Source organism: Balaenoptera borealis, assembly GCF_965194805.1.
Source record: "Balaenoptera borealis genome assembly, chromosome: 20".
NCBI lineage: Eukaryota > Metazoa > Chordata > Mammalia > Artiodactyla > Balaenopteridae > Balaenoptera > Balaenoptera borealis.
Window position 1 is genome coordinate 24,561,656 of NC_138879.1, and position 16,388 is coordinate 24,578,043.

Below are 16,388 nucleotides of genomic sequence, written 5' to 3' on the forward strand. Positions count from 1 at the left end.
TTTGTCTCTCTGGGCTCTCCCAGCATTGCTGTCATTAAAAGATGCACTGCATATTTGTTTTAGGGGAAAATACAATTTAGTTTGTATCAACTTTTTATAAGTCTTACCTGTGACTCAGTACTAATAAGAGCATAAATCTGAAACTTGTTAGTAAAACAAACTTTGTTAATAAATTTGACTTACAGAGAAGGGAAGCCTTTTTTTCAAATGTATAAAGTTATTGTCTAAGCTTTCTAGGATGGAAATCCTAAAGAAGAGGAGATTAATTCAGTCATTTTATTAAATAAGTATTTGTTTCTGATCTTCCACTTGCCAGACACTGTCTGGGTACAGCAACAAAACAGACAAGAGTCTGCCTTCTTACATCTCAGGTAAAGTGTGGTAAATGACTTTGTGTGCTATAGAAAAAAATGAAGCAATGCAGGAGAAATAGGATTATGGCTGGGGGGGAGGGGATGACATGTTTAAGGGTGTCAGGGAAGGCCTCACAGAGATGGTGGTTATTAGGGGAAGCCCCAACAATGGAGAGGGAGTGTGCCAAGAGAATATCTAGGGGAAGAGTTATCCAGGTAGAAAAAAGGGCAAGTGCAAAGCCCTAAGGCAGGAATGAGCCTATTCTGTCTGAGGAACAGCAGCAGAGAAGGCCAGTGTGGCTGGAACACAGTGAACTCCGGAGAACATAATTGGAGATGAGGCCAGAGAGGTAATGAGGTCCAGATGGTGCAGGGCCTTTTCAGTTATTGTAAGAACTTTGGCTTTTACTCAGAGTGAGATGGAAATCATTGGAGGTTCCATCAGAGGACATGATTAAACTAAAAAGGTAATACCAAAAAATACTTGTGTCCTGGCTTTGCTTTTTCAGAAGCTTTGTTTGTTTCTTATAATAATTTGGATATTAACTAATGGCTCCTGGTGAGTAGTCATACATAGATTTAAACATTTGTGTCAGTACCGAAAATTTCCCAGGAATACAGATCTTAGGTATTGCATTTGAATTCAGAGAAAGAAAGTATAATAGGAAAGCCTGTCTATAGATATTCATTCCTGGGTGGCCCTGCTTTTATTACTGAGTTCTCATCCTGAACTGTCTTGAAAAAAAAATCAAGGGTATATTCTGTGCAAGACACTATATTCACCCTTAGACATTGGAGGAGATATATACATACACATACATACACACACATATACTCTATTGGGTAATTTTATTGCATATTTTAATGCATTTTAAATTATGATTTTATTTTAATGCATTTTTATTTTGAAATATAACCCATAGAAAAATACACAAAACATAACTGTATAAAGTTTAATTATAAAAAGCAAGTACTTATATAACCACCAATTAGACCTAGAAATATACCATTGCCAGCACCCAGAAGAAGCTTGCTGTGTTGTGTGTTCCTTCTAGATCATAACCCATACCCAGGTGTCACTAATCTGACATTTGTGATAGTAGTTTCCTTTCCTTTGTGATTTTACCACCTAGGATTCATTGCAAACCAATATAATTTAGTTTTGTCTGGTTTTGAACTTTATATACATTAAATGGAATAATACTATATGTGTTCTTTTATGTCTTCCTTCAGAACCTAACTATATGTTTGTAAAGTTCATCCATGTTGTTATGTAGAACTGTAATTTCATTGCCATGTGGCACCCTGTCATGAATATACCCCAATTTGTGTATCCATTCTACTGTTGATGTTTTGGCTGTTAGGAACACTGCTGCTGTACGTGTTCTTATTTATGTGCGCTGACGGACATGTGCAGGACTTCCTCTGGGCCATATTTGGGGGTAGAATTGTTTAGTTTTTAACAAACTAAACAATGGATCTTTAATTTTTCTTTTGTTTAACATTTTTTAAAATTTTATTTATTTATTTTTGGCTGTGTTGGGTCTTCACTCGTGCGCTCAGGCTTTCTCTAGTTGCGGCAAGCGGGCTTCTCATTGCGGTGGCTTCTCTTGTTGCGGAGCACAGGCCCTAGGTCGTGCGGGCTTCGGTAGTTGTGGCACGCAGGCTCAGTAGTTGTAGCACACGGGCTTAGTTGCTCCGCGGCATGTGGGATCTTTCCAGACCAGGGATCGAACCCCTGTCCCCTGCATTGGCAGGTGGACACTTAATCACTGTACCACCAGGGAAGTCCCGATCTTTAGTTTTATTAGATAAGAAAAAACTGTTTTTCAGCGTGGTTGTACTAATTTGTCTTCCTACCAACAGTGTGAAAGTGTTCCTGTTCCTCCCAGTCCTTATCAGTATTGTCAGACTCTAAATTTTGCCAATCCACTAGGCCTAAAAGTGTTCATTCTAGCAAATTAACTGAGAAACCAAAACCTTAAACACAGTTGGTGTGCAGTAAATATCTGTTAAATGAATTCGGCCTGACTCTTGCTACTCTAAATCTTCTGATCATGACTTGTCCTGTTTTAGAGTCAATAGTTTAGTAGTTTTTGGTGAGGGCTCATTCCATTACTGACAGTAACTAGACTTGGTTAACCAAAGTAAGAGGAGCTTATTTGTACCAGTGTACCAGTTAAAGATAGCATTTACATTTTCAGGAAAAGACTCTGTTTTTGTTTTTGTTTTTTAAATGAAAGCAGCAAAGAGGAGACAGTAAATTGTTTTTATTGGTTTATTAACAGTACATTGTTAATTCTTTTATTTCCTTGGCTGTGCCTTGTGGCACGTGGGATCTTAGTTCCCCGACCAGGGATCGAACCAGTGCCCCCAGCACTGGGAGCGTGCTGTCTTAACCACTAGCCACCAGGGAAGTCCCAAGATACTATTTTTGAAAAATCACCCACAGTGTATGCAGTACTTCATTTTCCCACAAAAAGGAAGATAGCACCAGAATTTCCTGCCTAGGTTATACTCCTAGAACCCTTGCAACCACTCTTACCCCTGTTTCTGTTTTGAGTGACTTTGTAGGCTATGGTAGATTATTTAGGGGGGTGGTGGTGGTGTTTAGCTAAGATATCTCACCAGTCTTCAACAGCCACCTTAGTGTGGCAGCTATTTATTAAAACCATAGGATACATGGCTTTGTTTAAATGTATCTTGCTTCAGTGTAATTGACCCAGAGCACTTTTTTTTTCTTTAACATCTTTATTGGAGTATAATTACTTTACAATGTTGTGTTAGTTTCTGCTGTATAACAAAGTGAATCAGCTGTATGTATACATATATCCCCATATCCCCTTCCTCTTGAGCCTCCCTCCCACCCTCCCTATCCCACCCCTCTAGGTGGTCACAAAGCACTGAGCTGATCTTCCTGTGCTATGCAGCTGCTTCCCACTAGATATCTGTTTTACATTTGGTAGTGTATATACATCAGTGCTACTCTCTCATTTCATCCCAGCTTACCCTTCCCCCTCCCCGTGTCCTCAAGTCCATTCTCTACGTCCGTGTCTTGATTCCTGTCCTGCCCCTAGGTTCTTCAGAACTATTTTTTTTTTTTAAGATTCCGTATATATGTGTCAGCATATGGTATTTGTTTTCCTCTTTCTGACTTCACTCTGTATGACAGACTCTAGGTCCATCCACCTCAGTACAAATAACTTAATTTTGTTTCTTTTTATGGCTGAGTAATATTCCATTGTATATATGTGCCGCATCTTCTTTATCCACTCATCTGTTGATGGACACTTAGGTTGCTTCCATGTCCTGGCTATTGTAAATAGTGCTGCAGTGAACATTGTGGTACATGTCTCTTTCTGAATTATGGTTTTCTCAGGGTATATGCCCAGTAGTGGGATTGCTGGGTCATATGGTAGTTCTATTTTTAGTTTTTTAAGGAACATCCATACTGTTCTCCATAGTGGCTGTATCAATTTACATTCCCACCAACAGTGCAAGAGGGTTCCCTTTTCTCCACACCTTCTCCAGCATTTATTACATTCTTTTTATGTATGTATGTATGTATGTATGTATGGCTGTGTTGGGTCTTCGTTTCTGTGCCAGGGCTTTCTCTAGTTGTGGCAAGTGGGGGCCACTCTTCATCGCAGTGCGCGGGCCTCTCACTATCGCGGCCTCTCGTTGCCGAGCACAGGCTCCAGACGCGCAGGCTCAGCAGTTGTGGCTCACGGGCCGAGTTGCTCCGCGGCATGTGGGATCTTCCCAGACCAGGGCTCGAACCTGTGTCCCCTGCATTGGCAGGCAGATTCTCAACCACTGCGCCACCAGGGAAGCCCCTCCAGCATTTATTGTTTGCAGATTTTTTTGATGATGGCCATTCTGACTGGTGTGAGGTGATACCTCATTGTAGTTTTCATTTGCATTTCTCTAACGATTAGTGATGTTGAGCATCCTTTCATGTGTTTGTTGGCAATCTGTATATCTTCTTTGGAGAAATGTCTATTTAGGTCTTCTGCCCATTTTTGGATTGGGTTGTTTTTTGATATTAAGTTGCATGAGCTGCTTGTGTATTTTGGAGATTAATCCTTTGTCAGTTGCTTCATTTGCAAATATTTTCTCCCATTCTGAGGGTTATCTTTTTGTCTTGTTTATGGTTTCCTTTGCTGTGCAGAAGCTTTTAAGTTTCATTAGGTCCCATTGGTTTATTTTTGTTTTTATTTCCATTTCTCTAGGAGGTGGGTCAAAAAGGATCTTGCTGTGATTTATGTCATAGAGTGTTCTGCCTATGTTTTCCTCTAAGAGTTTTATAGTGTCTGACCTTACATTTAGGTCTTTAATCCATTTTGAGTTTATTTTTGTGTATGGTGTTAGGGAGTGTTCTAATTTCATTCTTTTACATGTAGCTGTCCAGTTTTCCCAGCACCACTTATTGAAGAGGCTGTCTTTTCTCCATTGTACATTCTTGCCTCCTTTATCAAAGACAAGGTGACCATATGTGTGTGGGTTTATCTCTGGGCTTTCTATCCTGTTCCACTGATCTATATTTCTGTTTTTGTGCCAGTACCATATTGTCTTGATTACTGTAGCTTTGTAGTATAGTCTGAAGTCCGGGAGCCTGATTCCTCCAGCTCCGTTTTTCTTTCTCAAGATTGCTTTGGCTATTTGGGGTCTTTTGTGTTTCCATACAAATTGTGAAAATTTTTGTTCTAGTTCTGTGAAAAATGCCATTGGTAGATTGATAGGGATTGAATTGAATCTCTAGGTTGCTTTGGGTAGTAGTATAGTCATTTTCACAATGTTGATTCTTCCAATCCAAGAACATGGAATATCTCTCCATCTGTTTGTGTCATCTTTAATTTCTTTCTTTAGTGTCTTACAGTTTTCTGCATACAGGTCTTTTGTCTCTCTAGGTAGGTTTATTCCTAGGTAATTTATTCTTTTTGTTGCAGTGGTAAATGGGAGTGTTTCCTTAATTTCTCTTTCAGATTTTTCATCGTTAGTGTATAGGAATGCAAGAGATTTCTGTGCATTAATTTTGTATCCTGCTACTTTACCAAATTCATTGATTAGCTCTAGTAGTTTTCTAGTTTTCTGGTAGCATCTTTAGGATTCTCTATGTATAGTATCATGTCATCTGCAAACAGTGACAGTTCTAATTCTTCTTTTCTGATTTGGATTTCTTTTATTTCTTTTTCTTCTCTGATTGCCGTGGCTAAAACTTCCAAAACTATGTTGAATAATAGTGGTGAGAGTGGGCAACCTTGTCTTGTTCCTGATCTTAGAGGAAATGGTTTCAGTTTTTCACCATTGAGAATGATGTTGGCTGTGGGTTTGTCATATACGGCTTTTATTATGCTGAGGTAGGTTCCCTCTCTGCCTACTTTCTGGAGAGTTTTTATCATAAATTGGTGTTGAATTTTGTCAAAAGCTTTTTCTGCATCTGTTGAGATGACCATATGGTTTTTATCCTTCAGTTTGTTAATATGGTGTATCACATTGATTGATTTGCATATACTGAAGAATCCTTGCATTCCTGGGATAAACCCCACTTGATCATGGTGTATGATCCTTTTAATGTGTTGTTGGATTCTGTTTGCTCGTATTTTGTTGAGGATTTTTGCATCTATGTTCATCAGTGATATTGGCCTGTAGTTTTCTTTTTTTTGTGACATCTTTGTCTGGTTTTGGTATCAGGGTGATGTGATGGTGGCCTTGTAGAATGAGTTTGGGAGTGTTCTTCCCTCTGCTATATTTTGGAAGAGCTTGAGAAGGGTAGGTGTTAACGCTTCTCTAAACGTTTGATAGAATTCGCCTGTGAAGCCATCTGGTCAACCCAGAGCACTTTTTATAAAGATTTTTTTACATAAAAACTTGATAGTAATACTTCTAGCATTTTGTGAAGTAGCTGGCAAAAGTGGTCACTCCCCTCTTGTAAATCTTGTAAATGTGTACACAGGGCAAGCCACTTATTTCATTTTTGCTGTACTCATAGGCCAGTTCATTAGAGGAATTAGCTTGAATTTTTCTGACTTTAATTTCTAAGCGTAATCTTTTTGAGAGATGACTAGAAAATAGAGCCCTCAGAACTAGTGATGAGATATAAGAATGGTAATTTTGACTAGTAAATCCTAGCTAATGTATCACCTGCTTTTGTAAGATTTTCCCTTTTCAGAATAGCCTAAGTAAGTAAAGACTTGCATGAGATTCAGAATCTTGTTAAGTCTGATTCATCATCTCTATTTCCAGCAAAGATTTCCTGTTAGACAAGACAAATTAGAGTCTTCCTACTGACTTGGTGAGTTTTTACATAGTTTTATTTTAAACATAGTTTAAGATCATGAGGACACAAGTGGAATGAAATGCATAGAAATATTTATCATGACTTTAAAAAATGCACATCTTGAGTGCAATCTACTGTTTCATTTCAGTGCAGATAGTATGTATAGTTGGAAGTCATATAAGGTGAGCATGTAAGTTTTTTTTTTAAATAATGAGCATGACAATCAGTGTTAAATATTTTTCATAAATGGTTTCAAAAGAGGTTTTATTCTAAATATTCTTTCCTGGAGTAAACAAGAGTTATTCATTCAGATCTTCTCTGGTGACTAGTACATACAGGATAAGGCTTTACACTAATGATGGAGAGGAGAAAAGATGTTTGGATTTAAATTTTCTGATAATACATGATATGGAGACTTTAGAGTAAGATTATTTTTCTTCCGAGAAAAGATCTTCAGGGAAATTTGAATTCCAGCTTATAAAAGGAGATACCTTAAAGCAATTCATGGGCTCCCTTTTACTCTACATATAAAAGGAGTTTGATTCTGAGCAGGTTGCCTTTGTGCATGAACCTTAGAGCTCATCTCTCTATGGGTAACTTAGACAACTGTTTCTACCATTCTGGCTAGCATCTTAAAAGTTTTGCTTTGTGGTATGAGATTCTTGCCTCAAATGCTTATGTATGTTTTTACACAGTTTTATTGGGTAAAATAGGTGTTATTGCATTTTAATCTTTTAAATTCTGACAAAAATCATTGGGAGCCAGGAAATTGTGTTAAGATGGGCATTCTGTCTAACTTTCCCCTGTTTTGGCTGCCTGTGTGGTTTTACTTTTTCCTTGCGTCATGAATTTTGGAATGAACACTTCAAGCTGAGAACTTCCTGCTCATCCTTTGTCCCATTTAGTTTAGTTAGAACCTTAACATTAACATAGAAATTGGCTTATTTTTTAATAACTTTGGAAGAAGGGAGAATTTATTTTTTGCAGGTGGTTTCTAGGTAAGGAACATGGGTCCATGTAAACAATCATCAGATTTCTTTACTTAAGACCATACTTAAAGGAGAAGAGTAAAGCGTACATATACCTCAATCTCTTTTTCATAGGTAGGGGGAGTTCTAAGTGTCACTCATAAAGGTAAGAGTCTCCAGAGAACACTGAATTCTGTACTGCTAGATAGTATGTAGTAGTAAATGCTGAAGAGGATCGGTTGCCCTTGTAGAAGACCAAATCCTCTGGAGCAGGTGGGTCTTTTCAGCCTCTAAGTTAATGAAGTTATTCCAAATTATATGCCCTAAGACCAGTTTAGAATTTATTCTTTGGTATACATTCCTTGGGCCCTTTCTGTAACCAGACTGTGTTAGCAAGAAATATTTTTAAATGGCTTGACTGAAACATCGATGGCCAAAGAGAACTGCTTGTTGAATTTGGCTTCTATAAAGGCCAGAAGATCCTGTGGGGTTATGCAACCTCTGCCTATTTGTTTCATGAAATGACTCTTTTGTTTTTGAATTCCTTGCAAATTAGACATGCTTAAATTGTATTAAGGCCAAGGCATTCATCTGTTTACTATTTGATTTTATAAGGTTCTTCATAGTTGTAGTTGAGGGGAGAGAGAAGGTGAAAAACTGTCTCTCAAATCTCAAAACAGCTTTGGGAATATAATTACATAATAAATAGAGTCTTCTTAGCCATAAGGTTTTTTCCCTCTTCTTCCTCTTCCTTCTTCTTTTTTAAAATTCTGTTCCAGCTCTTGTTTTAGAATAAATTTTCTCAACCTAGAGGAGAAGTCTTTGATAACATGCGGGATGTGTTAAAATCTTCATCTTTCCTAAGTTTGCTCTTTGTGGCCCTAGAGATTTTTGCCCAAGCTATTCAGTGGAATCAACACATTATTATAATTTGTGAAAAGAGAGAAGTTGCTGATTGCCTCTGCCTATCTAATTTCATTTCTAAAAGTGTTTTCCTTTGGAGCTGAGATCCACTTTGAAGTGAAATAGCCCCTTTATAGTCAGGTTTGTTTGCTGATTTGGATTCGTTGTCATTCCATTTCAGACATCTCCCAAATGATGGATTTTGAAAGTGATGTGTGGAGAAGCTTAATCCTATGAACCCTATCTGCCTTTTTTTTTAAAAGCAGTTGGAGGAGGGTTTGTTTGTTTCCCTAGCAGGGGGTTAGTAATTAACAACAGCAGCACATCACCTGATGGAAAGAACCCAGACCTTGTGAAACCTGTGCCTGTTGCAGCCATCATGGTTTATGCTGCAGGACCCTCCATCCAAGTGGAGACAGGAATTTTTTCCTTCTATGTTGTTATGTAGATGTAGTCATTTGTGCCTAAATTAAAAAGCAAAACAAAAACTCAAGAAGTCTTTTTAAGGTCTAAGGAGATGCAATCCTACAAGTCTGTTTAATGGCACCTACCTCTTTCCAGGACAGACCTCTGCATTTGGAGCAGAGCATACTGTCCCTGGACGTATTTTTGGGGTAGGGAATCATGCTAATGTGTCCATATCAACAACTCTTACATAATGGATAGTTTTTAGGGGGAGGGAGTGATTCCCTAGCCCTTAACTTAAATTGGCAATAAATCTTTCTGCTCTTCGATTTTTTTTTTTTTTTCTGACTGGAAAAGTTGCATCCATATTGAGAATTATTCCATATTTTAACCTTTGAGCTGGTTGCTGAGGTCTCCTTGGGGACAAGGACACATTGTAGTTATTTATAACCTATAGAGAAGGGCAGTAAGGCTATGAACAGCCAGCACATGGTGAGGTTTGGGAGTCAGTGGGAGCAGTCTGTTGTTTATTCCTCTGCTTTCCACGACTTGAAATTCTTCCATGTATCTTCTTGTTCCTCTTCATTTTGACTTTGGATGAACTTTACTAGCCGGGGTATTTCTATAAAACTCTTATCTTGTAACACTTAGATTGAGGAGAAGAAGGAAAAATAGCCTTTTTATGTATAAAAGCATGTCTCATCCTCACAGTCATTTCAGAGTCTGTGCTTGCCTAAGAGATCTGTGAACTGGGAAAATCTTAAAGGTACTGACATGCATATATAACACTATATATGTTTCTGAGTTTTCCCTATACACAACAGTTGCAAAAACAATTGAACTCTTAGTTAAATATTTGGCTATGGTAGAAAATATGTTCTGCATCTTAGCCTGGTATAGAAAAAACTTAATGTGTCTATACATGTCTTAAAAGTATGTCTCTCTGTCTCTCTTTATATCTGTACACATGTGTACACGTGTATATATTTAATGTTAATTATCGTTTCTCTACATGTCAATTTTAAGGGAATCATAGATCAAATCTAAATAAATGCTAAGAATCTGCCTCATTTTTATCAGTATATTGGAATTTTACTGTATAGAATTTAACTTGAAATAACTGAGAGGTCCTCAGTTTCTGACAGCTGCTGTAATGGTTCTTTCAGGATCGACTTATCCTGGAAGATGTGCTAATATTACTGTTGTCTTGTGGGTTCAAGAACTTCCCATTTAGCCCTGCACACTTCTCTTTCTCCCAACTTTTCTTGGATTTATTTTTTAATAAAGAAAAATGTAGTTTTGGAATGTATTAAATTAGTTCTTCAAAATAGGAGATTAACTGATAGTTTTCTTTTTAAAATATTTTCTTTAAGTTTTAAGAGTATGCTTGGATTCCTATAGCTGTTACTCATTCAGCAACTCCCAAACTTTAATCTTTTAACTAAAGCTCATTAAGGAAAAATATGATCCCAAAAGACAGTAGTCTAGTTAGTCAACAGCAATTTCATTGAACAAATATTTATTGAGTGCCTATTATGATACCATTTTAGGCACAGGGGGATGCTGTTCTCTCATTGTGCTTAACTTCTAGTGGGAGAGACCGTAGACAAGTGAAAATATAAAAACAAGGTAATTTCAGATAGTGGTATTAAAAAAGAAATTTAAATAGGGTAATGTGATGAAAGAGGCTAGAAGTGGGGACTGCTTCAGATCTGGTGGGTCAGGGATGACCTCTCTGAGGATATTACATTTGATAGGACACCTAAATGACAAGAAGGAGCCAGCTGTGAAAAGATCTGAGGGAAGAAAGAGCTCTCCAGGCTGAGGAAAGAGCCTGATGTGTTTACCAAGTAGAATTAAAGGCCTGAGTGACTAAAGCATGGTGATTGAGAAGGGTAAGTGTTAGATGAGGTCAGGGAGGTGCGCTGAAGCTTTGGCAGTCATGACAAAAGGTAGATTTTATTTGGATAGGAGTGGAAGTCACTGAAGAATTCCTGTTTTGTTTCTTATAAGGGTCTGACTTATAAGCCATCTCATAACCTAGAAGAATTAATTGTGAAGTCTGCTGATTCCTTTTAAAATAGTTTTATTCATTATTTGAAAAGGTAATATATTCACATGGTTCAAAACTCAGTAAATACAAATGGGAACAGTGGAAATTCTCCTTCTCACCCAAGTACCCAGTTTCCTTCCTTGGAAGTAACCAGTGTCCCTAGAGTCTTGTGTAGCTTTACAGACAGAGATATTTTACACACACACACACACACACACACACACACACACACACACACACACACATACATACATACATAAATATTTCTGCCTCTTTAGATAGAAAGAGCTTCCCCATTCCTTTTTTAAATAGATATTATTATTACATTGTCTGTATCATAATTTATTTAATCAATCCCCTATTGATGGACTTTCAGGTTATTTCCATGTTTTTGTGATTACAAATAGTGCCACATTGAAAAACCTTTTATATTTGTCATATTAAATATATTAGTAGGATAAATTTCTAGACATGGAATTGTTGGATCAAAGGGTATATACATTTCTTATTCATTCTGATATGCATTTCCCTTCATGAAGTTTATAACAGTTTATACTCTAATCAGAAATGTTCTCTTTATCCTGGGCAAGTGTTACCAAACATTTTAATCTTTGCCAATTCACTGGGTGAATTAATGTGTGGTTTAATTTGCATTTATCTATTATGAATGAGAGTTGAACTTGTTTTCACATATTTAAGAACCATTGATACTTACATGTCTGTAAACCATTGGCTGTTCTTTGCGCATTTTTCTGTTAGGCTATTGACTTTTTTCTTCTTGATCTTTAAATTCACTCAATTCTAACTCCCTCAGTTAAAGAATTTTTTAAAAATACAATGTTACATGTCAGTTATATCTCAATTTTAAAAAAGCAGTCATCTTTAACTTGTAAATTTTAGGAAACATGAACCTGACATGAGACATGAGAAACCCTAGTCTTTCCTTTGTTGATTGAAGTCTCTCTTGATTGCCCTTGGTTTCATTTTAAGAAGTGTCTCTAAATTAAAAAAAAAAAGAAAAAAAGAAAAAAGTACATTTAGTATTTTGTTAGAGTAGATTGATCTGCAAAAAGTTTACCCATAACAAATATTCAGAAGTCATTCAAACCTTGCAAGAGAGGAAGTCAGTATGACCTGTAATAATCTGTCCTTGGGGTAATGAGAAAGAAGTTATTACCTCCTGGGCTGTATATGATTGAGGACACTGTAACAGAAGAAATACAAACATTCCTTTGAGGTCCCAAAAGTTTCTCAAAAATGAATATACCCAAGGCTTTCTATAGTTTTTGGGGGGGTTTTTTGTTTTTTGTTTTGTCAAGTCTTTTTGGCATCTTCTGTTTTGGAAAATGCAAACGTCTCTCAAGTTTAAAATAGTTACAACATTGGGATTTTTCCTTACTTGGAAACTGTACCAGGCTTTAAACCAAGAGAAAAAATAGTTACAGGCTTTTAAAAGTCCCTAACAAACCATTCTTTGGCAAGAAACCATGTTCCCAGCCATCTAGCTTGTACATGTTTGTGTATTATATTAAACAACGTGAAATTGTCAGGATTTAATAGAGTGAACAGGAAAATAAATGGTGGTGTATAACAGATATGTGCAGCCTCTGAGTTGTCAGCATACTGGGAAGTTTGCTAAGCTTGGGAAAATAAATTTCTCATTAGAGAACTTGGACAGTCTTGTTTTAACTTGTTTGAAGCCAGGAACAGTATATTTTGGTGCTGCTAGTTGTCTCCTACAAAGGTTCTCAAACCATGACCCTCAAATAGACCTCCTCTTTTCTAAAATTGTTTTTCTGCTGGGCATCTGCAGCAGTTGGCATGAAGTGCTGAAGAGTTCACGTACAGCCAGGCTACTTTGCTTATGAACACTTTGCCCATGGTGCCTGCCGTGAGTGAAATTAATTAGATTTGTGCTGTCCTAGTCGATTTCCCTCCCAGCAGGTTTTGTGGTTAGACCTCCTCAGAGTCTAAAGCCGATTCTCCAGTTCTACTGACTGCTGGGTTGGACACTTTTAAAAATTGGAAGAAAGGTTGGTGATATTTTAAAAGAAACCAAAGACTTCTCTACAGAATAAATGAGAAGCAGAAAAGATAGGTAAAAATGGCCAAGACCAAAGTTGTATTTTTTTCCTGGTTGTGATAATGGACCATGGTTCAGTAGCAACAGTTAAGCCATTAAAATAAACTGGTTTTTAAACTTGTCTTTTTCTTAGGCTTCGAGAATTCTTTTTTTTTTTTTTAAAGATTAAATTTTTTAAAAATTATTTATTTATTTATTTATTTATTTATGGCTGTGTTGGGGTCTCTTAGTTTTCGTGTGAGGGCTTTCTCTAGTTGCGGCAAATGGGGGCCACTCTTCATCGCGGTGCGCGGGCCTTTCACTATCGCGGCCCCTCCCGTTGCGGGGCACAGGCTCCAGACGCGCAGGCTCAGTAGTTGTGGCTCACGGGCCCAGTTGCTCCGCGGCATGTGGGATCTTCCCAGACCAGGGCTTGAACCCGTGTCCCCTGCATTAGCAGGCAGATTCTCAACCACTGCGCCACCAGGGAAGCCCAGAGAATTCTTAACTTGTTAATTGTTAGATAAATTTGAAGTATTTTTTTAAACTTCAAAAATAAACTCAAATTAGTATTTTATGATCTATCAATATAGAGCTGAGCCTGCACCTCACACCTACAGAGCCAAGTTTTATGCTCTTAACTAACATGTAAAATTCACATCTTCATTCCAACCTGCTCAAAAGATAGTTTTAATTGGGAATTTTGAAAATTCATTCTGGCTCCTACTGGCAGTAGTGGTAACTGGGATTTGTAAAACCTCCTGAGGTGCATTTACTCACTGCTAGACAGACAGTTCTGTGAGAAGGTGTTTTCCATCAAATGCAAGTCTACCTTGATCACAGGTCTCTTTTCTTGATATTATCATGAATCCTGAATTGCACAAACCAGGGAGGCCCAAATTCCATTGCAGTGCTTAGTTTAAGTGAAATAGCACATCATGTATATAAGACTTAACTTCATGTGTGATTACATGGGATGTTTTAATTATAAACGCATGTAGGATTGTGTTAAAACCAATGGGGACTCTGGTAATACTGGTGGTATTACTCTGTGAGGGTGCAACTATATCTTATTACTCCTGTTCCATGCTTATTACTTAAGTGGCCAGTGAATGTGTGTGAGTTGAGTGATTTTTTTTTTGTTATTCATTTATACCTCCTTCTATGAAGGATTTGAGGCAGTTTCCAGAAATACTTAACATATCAAACGGTAAAATAAATCAGTTCAGGGAATTATAGCAAAGTGTATAACAATGTTAAGAAAATAATAAAGCTATTCGGACTTCCCTGGTGGTGCAGTGGTTAAGAATCTGCCTGCCAATGCAGGGGACATGGGTTCAAGCCCTGGCCCGGGAAGATCCCACATGCCTCAGAGCAACTAAGCCCATGTGCCACAACTACTGAGCCTGCGCTCTAGAGCCCGCGAGCCACAGCTACTGAAGCCCGCGCGCCTAGAGCTTGTGCTCTGCAATAAGAGAAGCCACCGCAGTGAGAAGCCCGCGTGCAGCAGCGAAGAGTAGCCCCCGCTTGCCACAACTAGAGAAAGCCTGCACGCAGCAACAAAGACCCAATGCAGCCAAAAAATAATAATAATAAAATAAAATAATAATAAAGCTATAGTAGAGGGATCATATGAGCCTATATACAGTATACCATATAGAATGAGCATATGAGTCTGTAGTTTCAAGAGATGGGTCAGATTTGTCTCAGGGCTTCCTAGTAGCCAAGCAAAGAGAGCAGCATTATTAGATATAGATTCATATTGTCTGTCCATAGCTGAAAACAGACCAGGTGTTCAGGAAAGAAATTTCTCCCTTGTATATTGTAAACCAGACAATGTATGATATGATGGAGTAAGTACATCCTTACACTATTCCCACAATTAATAAAATTTATTTTATTTAAGTTTTTTTTTTTGATGTGGACCATTTTTAAAGTCGTTATTGAATTTGTTACAGTATTGTTTCTGTTTTGTTTTGATTTTCTGGCCGAGAGGCATGTGGTTGGTATCTTAGCTCCCTGACCAGGGATCAAACCCACACCCCCTGCATTGGAAGGTGAAGTCTTAACCACTGGACCACCAGGAAAGTCCCAATAAAATATATTTTAAAGATAAAGCAGAACAGTACAAAGGGTAGTATATACTAAAATAGCTATCATCCCAAACTAAAAGACATTTGTCATATTTGCCTCAGGTCATCCTAATTTTTAAAAACACATGAGAGATCAACTTGAAATGTCTTACATTCTTTTCCCAGCTTCATTCTTCGTCCTTGCTCTCCCATCATGGATCTGATACATAGCTTGTCAATGATTTTTTTCAATTCTACTGTATGCATATATCTGTAAATAATATATAAATCTTAAATTTGCATAAATAGTGTACTGCACATGACATTCCAAAACTTGCTTTTTTTCATTAGTGTCACGTTAGATCTCACTCATCTCCATGGTGCTGTAGATATAGTTCATTACTTTTAAATCCTGAAGTAGTTTTTCATAGTATGGAAATAACCCAATTTAGTTATCTGTTTCCCTCCTAATGGATTTTTAGTTTGTTTGTCTGTAACTGCCACATTGAACGACCTTGTCCATGTCTTCTTGTGCCCGTGTGCAGTTTTTCTAGGACAGTGGTTCTCAAAATGTTCCAGGGCGTATCAGGGTCACCTGGGAACTTGTTAGAAATGGAAATTCTTGGGCCATTCCAAACCTCTGAATCAAAAACTCTGGGGGGCAGGGCCCAGCAATCTGTTTATTAGCAAGTGATCCTGATGCACCTAAAGTTTGAGAACCACTACTTTAGCACATACATAGTTAAAAGTAGAATTACTAAGTCTTACGTGTAAGTAGGTTAAACATTACTAGATATGGCAAATTCCTACCCCAAATATACTTAATAATTTACAGTCTCACCAGCAGTGTATGAGAGTTCCTATGGCTCCATACTATGGAACAGAGGAACAGAGAAAGCAAGAAGAATCTGGAAAATCAGATACTGGTGAAGTGTAAGTGGAGAGAGATCTCTAATGCTACAGAGAAAGGAAAACATCTAAGAAAGGGATAAATGTTGCCCTTCCAGAGAGCAGCTAGCAATGGGTTGATAGATAGAAGACGATTCTTTTTTTTTAAATTTATTTTTGGCTGTGTTGGGTCTTCGTTGCTGCACGTGGGCTTTCTCTAGTTGTGGCGAGTGGGGGCTACTCTGCGTTGCTGCACGCGGGCTTCTCACTGCGGTGGCTTCTCTTGTTGCTCTCTTGGGCTCTAGGTGCGCGGGCTTCAGTAGTTGTGGCTTGCGGGCTCTAGAGCGCAGGCTCAGTAGTTGTGGTGCACGGGCTTAGTTGCTCTGAGGCATGTGGGATCTTCC

At 37.9% G+C, this 16,388-nt stretch overlaps 1 protein-coding gene across 5 annotated transcripts in view; it reads left to right on the forward strand.

Moving 5' to 3' along the window:
• The window catches only part of SPOP (speckle type BTB/POZ protein), a 67,103-nt gene that overhangs the window by 29,986 nt on the left and 20,729 nt on the right, over positions 1-16,388 (forward strand). For 2 of the 5 annotated variants that reach the window (XM_082373180.1, XM_082373181.1), the window contains one exon: positions 6,600-6,648. The exons of the other annotated variants lie outside the window; for them this stretch is intronic. The gene's annotated coding sequence lies outside the window, so the exon portion shown is untranslated. The remainder of the gene's footprint in view (positions 1-6,599; positions 6,649-16,388) is intronic. 5 annotated transcript variants of the gene reach the window in all.